The sequence below is a fragment of the Panicum virgatum genome, chromosome 6N (assembly GCF_016808335.1).
Source record: "Panicum virgatum strain AP13 chromosome 6N, P.virgatum_v5, whole genome shotgun sequence".
Classification (NCBI taxonomy): Eukaryota; Viridiplantae; Streptophyta; class Magnoliopsida; order Poales; family Poaceae; genus Panicum; species Panicum virgatum.
This window is the reverse complement of record NC_053150.1, coordinates 18,798,918-18,816,296: the sequence shown is the minus strand read 5'-3', so window position 1 is coordinate 18,816,296 and position 17,379 is coordinate 18,798,918. Positions and strand designations below refer to the sequence as shown.

The window sequence follows — 17,379 nt, the reverse complement described above, 5'->3', positions numbered from 1 at the left end:
AGTGGCCACATTGTCGGTGGAGGGGACGGAGAACTCGCGGAGAGTCTTTTCAGCCATAGCCTCAAGAACGAGTGGTGCTTCTGTTGGCGCTCCTTAAGTATCCATTTTATCCCCTGTTTAACTTTGACAATGGCATGAATTTAATATCAAAATCACTAACCATCCTAACCTCGGCCCAATTATTGGTCGTTTTCTCGTTTGCACATATATTTTGGAGGTACTTCGTTTTTGCAGGTTTTTGACCAATTTTGGAGTATGAAATGGCGAGGCCCACGATCACGCGATGACACGAAGAATGACGAAGGACAAAGCCCAAACAAAGGATCGAAGGCCATGATGATTAGAGGCCCGTTCATGCATATCCACCCTCCAATGAAGCCCAAAAGACAAAGCCCACAAGATAAGATCAAGATACTTCGGGGCTAAGCAAAGCAAATAGATATTTAAGGAAAGGATTTTCCATCCTATCATTCTCCTCGAAGAAATCTCGAAGATAACGACGTCTGAAGGGGTGCAATCGTGAAAGACATAAATTCTAGAAGATTCCAGGAGGCTTGGGGAGAAAGTTGAGCACGAGCCGGCGAAGGAAAGTGCCAGGCCGGCCGGCCCAGGCCTTTTTTAGGTCGGTTCGACCTCCCCTTTGACCGAGGGTTCCCTGAGGCTATTTAAAGACCCCTCCCCAAGGTTCACGCAGAGATCAATTCGGGAGACGATGCCAAGGAGCAGAGAAGATAGAGGGACACCTCTCGGAGAGCCGAGGGTCGTGCTAGTTGTCTAGGGTTTGCCCTAGCCGATGTGGGAACCTTGCAAGGAAGACCACATCGGAGTTCAGGAGCTAGGATCATCAAGATCAAGGTAGGGCCCCGGTTGTGATCTTGTGATGTACTATCATTCATGGTGAAGTTATTTGTGTTTCTGAATGTTTAACGACCATGTTCTCCTCTTTCGATTTTGTTCTTTTCATTGGGTTCGCTTCATCCTAGATCTATTATTGAGATAGATCACTTACCATGATCTTGTAGTCATGGTGGCTAGAGGTTCATGGCGGAACTACCAAAGGGGGTTCGACTTGCTTCAGGGTATCTTGTTGAAAGGGGTGGCGTCGTGACAGGCCGTTGCCACTTAGTAGGTGGGGTATTGAGGGATCGGATTGGAGATTTTGAGTTTAAAGTTGCTTTTCATTGAGATTCACATCTATCTTACTTCACTTTATCTAGCTGGAACTACAACATATGCATGATCTAGGTGATCTAGATTGGTTATCTCTAACTTTCTCTTGCTACCTTCGGTGTTTGTCGTGTTTTTAGTAGATTAGATTCGTTTTACACCACATCAACACAAAGAAATCTCTATGCTAGTAGATTGTTTCTTGTCTCTTTGGTTCCGTGGATTGATAAACCTTGGGGGAATACTCTAAGGGAAAAGCTACACGAAACCGTGCGCTTGCGGTATATAAATCGGGGGCGCTAAGGAGCGTCAACAACCTTTTCTGGCGCCGTTGCCGGGGAACCATCGATTTAAGATCCAATCTTACTTGCATTCGTAAATATTTCTTGATTTTTCTTTTTGACTTTTTTTAGATCTCTTATTTTTTCTGAGCTAACTAAAAAAACGGATCTATTCCACGAAAATCAATCTAATCTATAGTTTTCTTTATTTTGATTTATTTTTCTTTTATGTTTTAGATCTTGTATATTCATCTTTTAGATCTCGTATATATTTTTTCTTTTTCACTAACCCCTAACAGGAGATGGAGAGAGCCTCTCCAACAAACCCGAAAATTTTGTGGATGATCCAGAAAAAATTTATAGGCAAAGGAGACGAGAAGCACGATCAAGGAAGCCGGAACTAGTAGATCCAAAAGTTGAAGCCGACGATTCATCGTCTTCACCTCAAGCAACTCCACCAACAAGTCCAAAGGAGGCGTCACTTCACCAAGGGATGGCGCTACCGGAGCCGGAGCGTACGATTGGAGAGTTATGCACTCCGGACGTTCGGGACTTACCGATCCAAAATCTCGACAACATCGGAGTTCCGTTCGAGATCAAGACTTCAATCATAAGAATGGTGCAAAGCTGGCCCTTCACTGGAAAAGAAGACGCTAATCTACATCTTCAAGCGTTCCTCTAACTATGCCGCACCTTCGACATGCAAGGGATGACTCAAGATCAAATAAGAGCGAGGCTCTTTCCGTTCTCTCTACTTGGGAGAGCGCTGCAATGGTTTCATTCTCTACCACCGCGCACGGTGCAAAATTGGGAGTCCTTGATGGAAGAATTCATGACGGAGTTCTACTCGCCGGGCAAGACCCAGATTCTGCGCAACAAGATTGCAACATTCGCACAAGGCCCGACGGAGACTATTGCGGAAGCCTATTAGCGCTTCAACGACTACATCCGCGCCGTACCTCATCACAAGTTTTCAAGGGAGGATGTGGTCCAGAAGTTCTATCAAGACCTCACTACTACATCAAGGGGATCATTGACGCATCGGCCGGAGGTTATATCATTGAGCTCACGCCTACTCAAGTTTTCAAGCTATTCAAGAAGGTGGCGGACAATGACGCATGGGCATCATCGGGAAGCCTACAACCACTCCAAGCCGTGGGCGCCGCGAAGAGTGTATTACAAGTGGAACGTGAAGAAGTGCTAGAAGGAAAGATCGACTCGCTCATGAGAAGGATGGAGAAGATGGAAGTGGAAAAGAGAGAAGCCCAAGCTATCGATTTGAAGGCGGCCGAAGCGAGGTCTACATGTGAAGAATGCAGAGAGTACGGCCATGTGCAAAAGAATTGCCCGGAGGAAGCCAAGATGCTCGACTACATGAAGAAGGGAGAATGGATTCCGCCAGCCAACTTCCGCTACGGGCAAGGTAGACCCCAATTTAATGCAACTCTTCCATTCAAAACTCGGTGCCTCTTCGTATACAATTGAAGGAGTTCATGGAGGAGCAAGGCAAGATCAACAAGGACACCATCACCAAGTTCAAGGCTATGGACAAGATCCTGGAGAACATTGATGGCAAGATGACGGAGGTCGGGGAGCTCTAACCTTCAAGTACTCAACATGATGAAGATGCTAGAAACACAAGTAGCCCAACTCGCCGGATGCCTATCTAGCAACGAAGGAAAATTGCTCGGGCAACCTCAAAGTCCGGAGATGGCTAAGGCAATTCAAACTCGCTCGGGAAAGGAGACCGAAGAACCCGAACATGTAGCGGGAGCAAGGAAGCCTAAGCCAAGAGTTGAAGTGGAGACCATCATCAAGGAGAAGGCACCTACTCCTATGCTAGAGATAGTCACAAAAGAGCCAGAGTTTGAGCGAGATGATATAGACACAAAGATTCTACCGCCAAGGCCACGATACCGCAAAGGTAAACATGAAGATGAGCAATTCAACAAATTTGTTGACATGGTACGCAGGTTGAGCATCAATATGCCGCTCTTGGACGCTCTACAAGTTCCGACGTATTCTCGCTACTTCAAAGACATCATGGGAAACAAGCGCGAGATACCGCCAAGCACTGTCAAGCTAACCGAGGAATGTAGCGCGGCAATCGCTAATGAAGCTCCTGAAAAGAAAAGGGACCCCGGATGTCCTACCATCCCATGTTCCATTGGATCTCTTATGTTCGAAAGAGCACTTTGTGATCTCGGTGCAAGTGTGAGCATCATGCCAAAGAATGTGTTTGAGAAGCTACGCTTACCGGAGCCGGAGCCCACCGCCATGTGCCTAGAGTTAGCGGACAATTCCGTTCGCTATCCTTTGGGAATCGCCGAAGACGTGCCAGTGAAGATTGGAGAACACTTAGTCCCTGTTGACTTTGTGATTCTCGATATGGGAGAAGAGAGCAAGACACCTCTCATACTTGGGAGGCCTTTCCTCAAGACCGCAAGGGCGAACATCGATGTTGGCAAGGGGGAGATAAAGTTTGACATCAATGACACCACAAGCGAATTCAAGTTTCGTCCACGCCTCGAGGTATGCAACATGATCAATGTCAAATATGTTCCGCCTCACCGCCGTGTCACAGAGGAAAAACCAAATAAAGAAGAGGAGCCGAACAAGAAGGAAGCGAAGAAGGAGATAGAAGTCGTCGCGTCCATCGCGACAAAGAAGATCGTTGCACCCGTCAAGAAGAAAGCTAAAAGCCCGCCTGTGAAGACCAAAAAGACGACTAACGTAGAAGACAAACCCGCAACAAGGATTGTGCGGAAGTGGGTACCCATGACTGCAGCGCCATAATCGAGCGTTGGTCCAAAGTGAAGAAGAAGAAAGTCTAGCTATAGACTATAAACGAAGCGCTTTGCGGGAGGCAACCCGTTCGTCGAGTCAAGAATAAAGCTGCTGGGAGTTCAACCCGTTCGTCGAGTAAAGAATAAGCTACCGGGAGGACAACCCGCGAAAAGTTTAGGTAAGTGAGTCGAGAATTTTGCTACGCAAGAACATGACATACTTTTGAATAATTGGTCGTTCGGTCGAATAATTCGATTTGGAATTTTATTTGCTCGGTCATTCCGATGTTATTTCTTATTTTAAACCAATGACATGAGCCATCCTATGATTTATTTGCCTCTTCTTGAGAAAGCCACATCCAAAATTCCATACCTATTTTTGGCGACCGTCCTGTCCATGACGGCCGGACCAAGTTGAGACAAAACACACGAGTAGAGCTGCGCTATGTTTATATTACTTAAATTCTTGATGCGTAGGTTCGTGCAAACATAGAGTGGATTTTCAGTTTCATTACCATAGGACTAGAATTTTCCTAACCTTAATTATTCTCTTTTTCAAAATTCTCTCTCTCATTTTGGCAAAAATTAGAACCTAAACCCAAGACCCACGGTTGAATTCGAGATTGTTCGCTATCAATTCATGAAAGTGAACGGTTCCGGTGCAACCAAAATTAATGTAGTCGGGAAATATTTTTCGACTTACAAATGTAAAGATGTTTCAACTTCCCTCTAATTATTCATTTAAACTCATTGCATGCTTTGAGTCAATTCTGAAATTTCGAAGTTAGAGGAGGATTAAACATCTAAGCATGATTTGGAAAGGGTTTATGTGCTTGATTAACATCCATTGATCAAAGTGAGTTCACGGAAAAGAGTTGTGCTCTCTACCTACCACCACAAGCAAATAATTCAAAGGAGGGAGCAGCCATGCATGGGAATGACATGTGATTTTCAGGAAAGATGGCATCATGTGATGATTGATTAAGCATGGGACATGGTGAATGACACAAAGTGGAGAAATAATGTTGCAAGTGGACATCAAAGGCAAAGAAGGAGTGGTTCACAGGATTTGGACGGTGCAAAGCATGCAAGATGTACTGGACAGAAGCAAATAATTGCACCAGGAAGCCACCAGAGAAAATTGAAGTGGAGAGGAGCCAGAAATCCCCTAGGCGGCCGGCCTGGCCCCTATTTAACCCCTCTGGTGCTCTCCTTTGGCAGGTATACTCCTCACTCATTTCCTTGCTTATGTTCTTCAAGTTCTTCACCCAAAAACATTAGTTAGAGTCCTGAAAAATTGGTCCACCAAAATCTACTCCAAAAATCTCAGAAAATTCACCACAATTCCTAGTTTGTTCCACTCTTCGATATATTGTTCTTCCACCGGCAAGAAACTCCCGGTGTGTTTGTTTTTGAGTGTGTGCAGCAAGGAGTCACCATGAGTGGCCTCATGAAGTTCATCGCCGGGAGGAGAAGGACGCGTTCATCAACATCCGACGCATCGGCAAGTTCTTCGCGGAGGCACTCGGTCTCCGAGTCTCCGCGGAGCATAGAGGAAGACAACCCCGCACCGAGGATCGACATGCTGCTCCTTGGTGGGATGAGAGACCCGAGAAGCTCCTCCATGCGATTCACCGAAGGGATGCCACCTCCTCCACGGCGTTCGACAAGGTCATCCGCACCACCACGATACAAGCCCAAGAATTCAGAATATGGGTTTATTATATTGTCGAAGGAAGAAGAAGAAAGACTCAAGTTCATGAAGGGAAGACTATGAGCAAATTATGATTTTGATGATGAAGCATTGGTGAAGCTGGGATTTCATCATGACATCTATGAGCTATTGGAGAACATCGGTTGCAAGTTATTTTCCGACGGTGTCACGGTTGATATGCAAGAAGAAGTGGCTCTTGAGATGTTCATGACATTAGAAAAATCAACGGAAGTGGTGGATGATGAAGAAGTTCCATGTCTGAAATTTAGACTCAAGAATGAAGAGAAAGTAATCACCTATGGAGAAATAGGAAGCTTGCTCGGATTCAAAAATAATGCATATGAAATGGTGCAAGTTGAAGATGGAGAGCTTGATGAATTTTGGACAAAAATAACAAAAGATGTCAACCGCCAAAGAAAGAATATAAGTAATGTTACCCTCCAAATATTCCACTCTTGGTTGAGCAAGAGAATTCTCGGGAAGATGAGAGAATGGAAGGTCACCGACCAAGAATTAAATTGGATGTATGCTGCATTGGTGAAGAAACAAGTAATTGATTCCACCAACATCATGGTTGAAAGGTGGCTTTGTGAAGCATCATCCGGCACAGGAGAAGTTGGTTCGGGATGTTATCTCACAATGATAGCCCGAGCAATGAATCCGAGGTTACGAGTGATTCAAAAATTTTATGTCACGGGAAGAGATATTGTGATTGATCATTTGAGGCAAGGCCATTATATCAGTGGGGATGAAAAGAAGGGATTTACTATTTCTGAGATGGATATTTCTCTCCCCGATCAAATGCTGAAATTATTTGCAAGAGGGAGGACTGATTGGCGAGTTGAAAATATTTGAAAAAAGGTGAAGAAATCCAAAAGAGGAAGGTTAATTGAAGGGACATCGGCATCGGCACAACATGAAGACTTGGAAGTAAACCTTCCACCGCCAAGTTCTGCTTATTGGAGGAATGAATTTCAAGGTGCATCAAGTGGATAGGGATACCCGTAAGGATGGACGAGTCAATAGGAAGGAAGCCGAGAACAAGCATGGGGGCACGCTGCGGCGGCACCCCCACCATTTAGCAACTACGGCTACCCACTCTCGTCATATCAAGAAGAGATGCCCGACCCGTCATTTGTAGCACAATATTTTAATCTTCCTCAACCGGAACAAGAAATGAGAATTATGAGTGCTTATTTCTATATGTCAAACGCGCACCGCTCGGCGAGCTCTCGTTCGTCCACGTCGGCTAAAAATTTTTGCACCGTCTAAGACCGTTCACAATGATAAGAGGAAATGGAGGAGTAAATCTACTGTTTGACACTGTAGATGCACTGTTTGGCACTGTAGACAGAGAGGGCGTGGGAAACGAGGCAAGAGCAAATTTGCTCTTGCTCTTGCCATTGTGGACAGCCTAATACACATCCCACGACTCTCCTCCCTTCCGCCGCCGCCCGAACCCCGCCGCCTCCTTCCCACCGCCGTCCTGTCCTCCCCTGCTCCTGCTCTCCTCCCCGCCGCCGCCCCACCTCTCCTCCTCCTCCCCGCCATCCCCGTCCCCGGCTGCTGCTCCTCCTCCTCCCTCCTCCCCGCCTCCGACGCGGCAACCAATCTCGGCGCTGGCGCCGCTCGCGCCGCACGGGCCATCGTTCTCCTTTCCCCCTCATCCTCGGCGCTCCCGCGCAATGCGGCGCACGCGCGGCCTCCTCTTCCCCACCGGTTTTCTCCTCCTTCCCGCCGCTGCCCCATCTCCGTGCCGCCACCTCACCGCGCAAGATGGTGGTGGGCAGCGACGACGCCACCGGGCTGCGGTGCGGCGCCAGGCGCGTGCCCTGTCGGTGTCCGGCACCGCCGCTGCGCCGCGCGAGCGGGCCCCACTGGTGGCCACCGGCGTTGTTACCCCCCACCCCCCGGCGCTGCCTGCTCCCGTAGTTTAACGCCTGATGCTGTGCTCCACGAAAGCCTAGTGACGGCCGCCGGCGTGACGACTACCCGATGTCCGGCGGACGCTACCCGATGTCCGGCGGACGCTTAATGCTTACCACCGCCCTGCTCCACTTTGCGCAAGACAGGCGCCAGCACAGGAAGCGGGGGTGGAGGCGCGTAGGCCCGCGCACGCAGGTGGCGGCGGCAAGGCGCCAGCCCTCGCTCCCAGGCAGCAACAACGGCGACGGCGCTGCGGTGCGGTGGACCGGGAGGCTGGGAGCAAGCGACCCGGCCGCGGTGCCAGCGGCGGATGGGACTCCGACCACGTCCGGCGCCTGCACCGCCACGCGCCCGTCGACCACGAGGGCAGCTCCACCCTCGTCCAGCACATCAAGGTGCCCGTCCACCTCGTAAGCTCCGTTCCATCCTCCTCCTCACTGCAGTGGTTGGATAGCAGCTACACCGCTGCAATTCCATCCCTGCTGACTACAAGTGCTTCGTCCATGGAGGATTTACGCCATGTGTTTCATGGTTTGCTCGTGCAACTTGTGCTTCGGCAATGGAGGATGCAGTCTATGTGTTTGATGGTTTGCCTCTGCAGCACCGACCAATTAACCATGCTAGATTTAGCTAACAGGGACTCCTATTTGACGGAAAAAAGACACATTCAGGCTACTTGCCTTGTCTAAGATAATGTTTCTAGGTCGGATATGATTTTTATTTTTTAAGCAATAATTTAAGCAAGTTAAATGTACCTGGGATATGATGCTCCTTTGTCGGTCTCACATAAAAAAATCCGACAAAATAACACGTTTGCATTAATAAAATAACAACCGTTGTTTATCCTTTGCAATTAAGCTCATCATATGTTTTTTGTGGCAAGATCTTACCTGATGTAACCATACTTTATTTCATATATAGAGATAGAGATTTTTCTAGCCAAGATTTATACCACCAGCTGTAGCTGAGGAGGGCTCGTGCTTATAAAGGTAATGAGGTTTCTTGAGTGCTTTGCAATTAGTTTTCTTGACTGCTGCTGTATCTCTATAGTAGCTATTGCTATTCTTCTATCCTTGTAGACCATTTACAATAAATAGTGCATGTATTATAATGATCCCACGCTAGAGTATCGTACGGTTGAGTTCTTTTTTTGGCCATAGGGAAACTTAGAGATACTTTGTTAACAAAGTTTTTTTTACAATGCTAAATCGCAGTTAATACTTATCTGATGTTCAAAACTAATCTTTTGTTTGATTGGGATATATACATATGCAGATTGGTATTTGCACCTTCAGGTATCTTTTAGACAATTGGTTCAATGGAACTATGCAAAACTCACCACAGTAAGGGATGTATTTTTCAACAAAAGTATTTCACATTGTTTTTTCCCAAATGCGTAATTATGGCGGAAGATAAGGGAAAAGAGAGGTTGTTGATAAGCTCCTTCAGTTTGTAGGAAATCAATATTTATGTAAACCTTTATTAGCTATTCACACAATTGATTTAACTATCCACTCTGATTTTGACTTGCTTACTTACATTTATTTTCTTAGTCCTTGTTTCATGGCCAGGGAGATACTATTTGTGGTACTGATTAAAAGTAGAAAGTTTCTTCTTTTGCTAAGCTTATTGTGGTTAGCATTTTTCTTTTTTTTTCCTCATTAGTATTTAAATTCTGAATACCCTTCTAAGTAGGTTGCGGCTTGCATGCTCGTTTTCAGATATGGTGAAATGTTCCATTTGCATAATGGAACAGAACATACTTGAGATGGCTAAGCTTGTTTATGAACCTCAAAGTTCAGAATTACAAATCTATTGTCTACGGCAAAATTACAGATAGGTTCATAATCTTCAGTCTTGAGCTCCCTACCAACATCTAATTATGAAATTTTTATACGTCAAAAAGATATGAATATTTCAATATTCTGGAGTCTGAATTTACAAACTTTTCTGTACACTACTTCCATGAATAATGCACATTAGGATTATATAAATTTTGCAGGCTACCAGTACACATCTTCGGTGTGATCAGTGCAACAATGCTTGCTCTTCTGCTTGTTAGGTGATGTCCTATCGCTTGTGTGCCCTCCCAAATCATAATTTCAATTTTCTTATCTGTCAATGTTGTTAATTAATTACTTCAATATGCATCGGCAAACCATCGCTCTGAATTGATTTAGTGAAGTTAAGTGGCCACATGCTCTTAATCTTTGTAGCCAACTATAGCTTTTAGTAAGGTATGTGCACTGTACACACTATACAAACCTTGTGCCACTACTTCCGTTCTACCAATTACCATGTAGCTTACCTTTTTAGATCTGTAAATTACTGCAGAAACTAGCCGACGATCCTCACTGTAAATAGAATGACAGAATGATAGACCTCTTCATGTTACCAGCACATTTGCGTTTTGCTTTTCAGTGCTTTTCAGAAGACCATATATGTATCACTTTGTGGCTATATATTTGAATTGTAAATAAACCACTGTTATCATCAGGAACAATGAGCCATTTATTAGGCAACACTCAACATTGTTTGAACGCAGAGGAAAGAGGACAAGCCGCCCAATGGGTGTCAGCCATGCCCAGTCAGCTTTAGTTGTCCTGCCTACCTCCTACCACCTGCATATAGACGTACCACCACCCATCCATCTGAAATCTTTTTTCATCCTCCTGTCTCTGCACCTGTCTGTTCCCCGTCCTTCTCCACCAAAATCTTTAGCTAGCACTTATTTTTCTCCTCGACTTCCACAGTCAAGTCCACGGCTGTTAGAACTTTGCGCCTCCACAGGTAACACAAGCTAGTGGAACAACATGTGAATGCAAGGAAGGTGGCTTCCCCGGTTGAAAAACAATCCTGACAGATGCAATGGCTGCAAGTCTCTTTCAATGGCCATCCTTTCTTGTCAGCTCAGAAACAAGGTAGTTGCTGCCAGGTTCATACAAGAACCATGCCTCCTCTACGACCTGTGTTTCCATTTTTCCCTCTCTCTGCAATTGAAGAAATGTACGCTGTTTAGCACTTAAACAATGTGCTATTAACATTCTAATTCTAATGCGCTGCGAGATCCGTGCAGCTCAAATCAAAGGAAAAAAGAACAAGCAAACAAATCAACAAAATACCATGCTCATTAAACTCAGTAGTAAAAGTTTCTTTCTTAGTGCTATATTACATTCTGCTGATGTCTGCAGTGAATTTATTTTTTTTCCTGACTGAATGGTAATATATCAGCCACAGTATGAGTGCCAACTTTATTACACGAGTATATACTGGGGCCTTGTTAGCTTGTCTGAGGACAATCAACAAATATGTTGTATGAGAGCTTTTTTTTCTTGATCTATGGGGGTTTATTGGAGAGAAGTACCAAGTATCAGCTTTTATAGATTTATGATATTGATAAATTTTGCTATTTATATTCGTTTAGTATGTGACTGAAAATAAGTGTTGCAACTAGAATTGGTCCAACTGGAATTGAAGGAGGTCATGCTTATATATTGATGTATTACAGTATTAGTTCGACCCATATGACTAGGTCCTGAGGTCCATGGTCAAGTATATTTTTAAGCTATCTGTTTGCATGCACTCTATTGAGTTATTGCCTCCGTTCTGACCCCTAGAAGGCAAAACTATCAGCTGCATATCAGCTGATATCAGGTGCATAGAAAATGTGATTTTATTCAGACAGTTTCTGTGTCATTCAGCTCATAATATGGATTTGTACTCTTGGGTCCAGGGATTTTCGTTGCACTTGCCCTGCATTTTGACGTCTCAAGAGGTATCAAGAACCGTTACTTCAACAGTGCATTTTTGAGATACACTGGGTTTGACAGTGACCATCATTGTAATGAACTGGTCTCAAGCTGCACAGGTGAGTTCTGTTGCTCAGGTTTATTGCCTTTTCATCCCCTTATTTCTGTCATCTCTGAAATATTAATATGGTCATTTTGGGGGCATATGCAGCCTGCTCTACTATACATTGTTCCTGGTGTGATCAGTTTCGTTGTTGTTCACTATTTGTGGAATGGAGAAGTAAAACAGGTCAGATTCTGAATACTAAATACAGCTGTGGCCTTCTACCTTTTGGCCCTTCCATTTTAGTTTAAGGGCCCATATAACTATCTGCTACTTTAGATATTGTTCCCGTACGATCTGTATTACATCAAGCTGCTCTACAACTGTTAAGAAACTATTTCACTCAGATGCTTCTTGGAAATTTTCGCAAGAAAAAAAGCATATATCCTACCACTCAAACCAAAAACAATTTATTATCAAAAAACAGCAGCACTACCATGTTAATTAGTAACAAATCTCAGTGATATTTCAGACTATAGAATTTAGGCGCACATTTGCTCCCTTTAGTTTTTTGTTGTTGATTCTCATCGCTTCTCTGTGATCTTACACATTTAAGGAGATGCTAATAATGGATGGCTATTTACTACCCATGTTTTTTTTCAGAAATTGTTTTACCTCTCATACATAGAGATATAACTTTGTACAGCAAATGATATTATCATTACATGACTATAAAATAACCGCAAGGGCGCGCCAAGGCGCGCGCAAAGTACTCGTGAGAGAAGAAATATGGAAGATATAGATGCCATCCGGAGGCATACAACCCAACTAGAAGATGGAACTGCGGGAATCGCATATCAAATGGGACTTTTAGGTCTGGCGCCACCGAAACAATTTAATGGAGGAGCATTTCAGCAGTATTATGATCAAGGATACAACGCAAGAGCCAATCAAGGAGATTGATCGACGGCATGACCATGAATAAAATGCTCGCACGTGTGGTTTGGATTTTCTATTTCTTTTCATTTATTTTCAGCATGTGTGCAAGCTTGTGTGTGCGTAGCAATTTTCTGTTTTATTTATTTCAGCATGTGTGCAATTTGCTTTCTTTTGTTTTCATCACCATGATAAATAAATGCATCACCCACGCTTTAATGTTATGGTTAGTAATGATGATAGAAAGTTTGTGCCATGTTAAAATATGATGATCATTGCCGCTTTGTCTATTTTCTTGTGCTTGGTTTATGCATGATTAAACTAATGCTCTCTCTAACATGATCTGAAAATTAATTAAATGCCGGCTAATTCAATTGTGGAGGTTATGATAAATTATGACCCATATCTTTTATTTTTGCTCTCTTACTTAAGCTTGTCAAGGAAAATTTAATTTGGATTTAATTCTGAGCTAACCTTGTCAATGATACCTTTTGCAATTGCTCTACCCTTCTACAAGCCTAAATGATATATCATAACAAACCATAGAGCAAGAATTATTTTCAGGTGAATTAATTCAGGATTTATCTTCTTTGGTACGAGACTAAGAAGCTGACCATTCCGTATTTTTGCGTACCTCTCTTTTGCTAGCCATTCTATCCATGCATTGTGAGTTTCTATACCGGGAACATCGCAAACCTCGCTGGATATCCACCTATAACCAAAAACATCTTTTTGTGAAACACCTCCTTGACCACAACCTATATATTGAGTATATATATTTATTTTTACGGCAAAACAGTAGAATCAAGAGCAAAATTTAGTAAAACATACGCTTGGGAAGCATCAAATAGTTCGTAGAAGAAAAATCCGAAGAAGTGGAGGCCTACAGGTAGTAGGCCGGCCGGCTCAACACCCCTAGGCCGGCCGGCCTGCCCCTTTTCCTCCTCTGTTGGCTTCCATCTTTCACGAGGAGATGCTCCATTGAATTCCAAAGTTGAGTCCAGAGAATTGGTAAATGTTTTGTGCACTCACTCCATCAAGTTATCATCACTTCATTGCTTGAGGACAAGCAAAAGTTCAAGCATGGGGGGAGGTGGAGTAAGTGCATTGTGTTGACAATGGTTCTAAGGAGTAAAAAGAAAGAAAAAAAAAGAAGAGAAAGAAAGAAAAAAAAGAGAAATAGAGAAAAGAAAAAAAATGAATGATGATGAAAAGCTCCTCGGTCCCGTTTGCTTCATTAAATTCCAAGTACTTTGAAGATTATTCTATACTCAATTATTCCAATCATGTGCAATCCGATAATAAGGACTTCAATCGTGCCTTGGGATCAACCGTTGCCATTTGCACATGTCCACCATCTAAAGTGTGTTCCATTCTCTCCCTCTCCACAAAGAAATTATTTTCCAATGGTCTTTTTGACGAGTCTCGGTAAATCCATAAGAAGTATTTCTTGTTTTGATAATATCTTGATTATAATATCTTTTGTTAGGACTAACCTTTCCAGAGCTCCAGATAAAGCCTCACACATACATATGAGAGAAAGAAAGGAGAGAGTTCTAGCAAGATTGAGAGACAAGATGAGTTGAGACTTTCTATGAGCAAATTGTTTAATTTTGAATTATTGATCTTGGTTTAGCATTACTTATGAAAATTACTTTCTTAATTCCGAGACTTGTTTAATTTTGAGAGCATGTGCTTAATAATTGTGGGAAAGCATTTAACTTGTATCTACCTTCCACATTGAATAAGCTGGTTACCACTTGAACTATTAACTGCAAAATATTTTTTGGGAGCATTGTGTTTTCTCGTGTATGATCAAGTGCAGGGATTGGACACTGAAAGGCAGCGCTGATTTTTATCAAAGACTTACTCGAGGACGAGCAAGGTTTAAGCATGGGGGGAATGTTGGCACTCCTTAAGTATCCATTTTATCCCCTGTTTAACTTTGATAATGGCATGAATTTAATATCAAAATCACTAACCATCCTAACCTCGGCCCAATTATTGGTCGTTTTCGCGTTTGCACATATATTTTGGAGGTACTTCATTTTTGCAGGTTTTTGACCAATTTTGGAGCATGAAATGGCGAGGCCCACGATCACGCGATGACACGAAGAATGACGAAGGCCAAAGCCCGAACAAAGGATCGAAGGCCATGATGATTAGAGGCCCGTTCATGCATATCCACCCTCCAATGAAGCTCAAAAGACAAAGCCCACAAGATAAGATCAAGATACTTCGGGGCTAAGCAAAGCAAAGAGATATTTAAGGAAGGATTTTCCATCCTATCCTTCTTCTCGAAGAAATCTCGAAGATAACGACGTCTGAAGGGGTGCAATCGTGAAAGACATAAACTCTAGAAGATTCCAGGAGGCTTGGGGAGAAAGTTGAGCACGAGCCGGCGAAGGAAAGTGCTAGGCCTGCCGGCCTAGGCTCATTGGGCCGGCCGGCCCAGGCCTTTTTTAGGTCGGTTCGACCTCCCCTTTGACTGAGGGTTCCCTGAGGCTATTTAAAGACCCCTCCCCAAGGTTCACGCAGAGATCAATTCGGGAGACGATGCCAAGGAGCAGAGAAGATAGAGGGACACCTCTCGGAGAGCCGAGAGTCGTGCTAGTTGTCTAGGGTTTGCCCTAGCCGACGTGGGAACCTTGCAAAGACCATGTCGGAGTTCTGGAGCTAGGATCATCAAGATCAAGGTAGGGCCCCGGTTGTGATCTTGTGATATACTATCATTCATGGTGAAGTTATTTGTGTTTCCGAATGTTTAGCGACCATGTTCTCCTCTTTCGATTTCGTTTTTTTCTTTGGGTTCGCTTCATCCTAGATCTATTATCGAGATAGATCACTTAGCATGATCTTGTAGTCATGCTGGCTAGAGGTTCATGGCGGAACTATCAAAGGGGATTCAACTTGCTTCAGGGTATCTTGTTGAAAGGGGTGGCGTCGTAACAGGCCGTTGCCACTTAGTAGGTGGGGTATCGAGGGATCGGATTGGAGATTTTGAGTTTAAAGATGCTTTTCATTGAGATTCACATCTATCTTACTTCACTTTATCTAGCTGGAACTACAACATATGCATGATCTAGGTGATCTAGATTGGTTATCTCTAACTTTCTCTTGCTACCTTCGGTGTTTGTCGTGTTTTTAGTAGATTAGATTCGTTTTACACCACATCAACACAAAGGAATCTCTACGCTAGTAGATTGTTTCTTGTCTCTTTGGTTCTGTGGATTGATAAACCTTGGGGGAATACTCTAAGGGAAAAGCTACACGAAACCGTGCGCTTGCGGTATATAAATTGGGGGCGCTAAGGAGCGTCAACAGCTTCCGAAATGGGTTCCTGTGCCGGGAGGATAGCGAGAAGAGGAACGACGCGAGGTCGTGCCCTTCTCACGAGCCTCTCTGGATTGTCTGTGTAGTTTTCTGGCAGGGAGAAACTGGTCATACACTACCCCTGTCTTCTTTCAAATCAAAAAATAAAAGAAGACATAAAGTGACATTAGCCTGAAAGAGTAAATACTATATCATGAGTACAAGGTCTAAGTTAATATCAGCACAATATATTTGTTCACATTACATCCCCGGCAACGGCACCAGAAATGCTTGTTGACATTTCTTAGCGCAATCACTAAGAATGGCTAATCCTTAGCAACAGCGCCAGAAATGCCTGTTGGCAGTCCTTAGTGCAATCACTAGAAATAAGGGCGCCGAACCCATCCTAGCAACTGCACCCAAGGGGTGCCACTCTCGTGTTATAATCAATACGATTACAGATGGATCCACAAGCGCACGGATAAACCGTTGTAGCATTTCACCCGGAGAGTAACGGTATCGTCATTTATTTGTGTCCCAAAGGACGGCAGCGGCAAAGGTATTGTACTCAACATTAACTATGACATTGTGCCTCAAGCAATAGGCAATGCTCTAACAGGGGTAAGTCCAAGTAAAGAATAAGCAAGGGTAATGTGACACAGCACACATTCACACTTAAAGAGGAAGGAATAAAGGAGAGAAACTATAAAACAAAGAACTACTCTATCCTACGTCAAGTCAGCTGGAGCTTAGGCTAGGTTAGGTGTCCTAGTGCTTCTATCCAAACCTGGGGTCATGTTAGATAATGGTTAGGACTGCAGGTGCCAGGAAAATGGAATAGCAGGGAGAAGGTCCCGTACCGGAGTACATCCAGTCCCGTTACCTCTTTGCATGAACTCCTACACCGAACTCGAACGTCGGGGAGTACGCTAAACGCAACACCGCTGTTACGCCGGACGGACAGGACTGTCACCACCTGCCGTCTACTCCAGTCACACCGTGGAGCACGGTCATATCCGAAGGATCCCGCATGCCCGAGCACCACGCTCATGTATGAAGTCACTACTCTAGTGCCCCCAGGTCTCCCACCCTTCGGATGGACGAGTAAAACACTAGAGCAAGCCCGAAAGCACAACGAACCTCTATCCGTACCCGGATCATCTGGCCTAACCAAGACCGTAGCATAACTTATGAACAATCTAAACATGGATTGATAAACTATCAAGATAGTAAAGCAACCATGGCAGAACTCTATATTATGAATAGAAGTCTTACAAGTCGGATACAAAGCCATACCAGGAGCCGAGGATTGCTCAACGACCCCAAGGACGACTTGCTCGCTAAAGAGAACTAGCCTAGCTCCACTACCTAGCTAAGAGAGCAAGAGAGAGGAGAGCCTTCTTGGAGAGAATGGAATGAAGTGTGTGTGTTGTGAGGGGAGAGAGAGGCCCTATTTATACTACTT

At 44.1% G+C, this 17,379-nt stretch overlaps 1 long non-coding RNA gene across 11 annotated transcripts; it reads left to right on the top strand.

Moving 5' to 3' along the window:
* Positions 1–7,389: 7,389 nt before the first annotated feature.
* On the top strand, positions 7,390–12,680 carry LOC120679318. Of its 11 annotated transcripts, none has more exons than XR_005677122.1 (6): positions 7,390–9,508; positions 9,596–9,714; positions 9,877–9,936; positions 10,628–10,795; positions 11,608–11,742; positions 11,835–12,072. It is a non-coding gene; the product is annotated as an uncharacterized LOC120679318 (long non-coding RNA). The 11 variants fall into 11 exon arrangements; XR_005677119.1 differs by having other exon boundaries at positions 7,401–9,508; positions 10,665–10,795; XR_005677124.1 differs by having other exon boundaries at positions 7,402–8,269; positions 8,796–8,863; positions 9,150–9,508; positions 9,596–10,795.
* Positions 12,681–17,379: the final 4,699 nt, after the last annotated feature.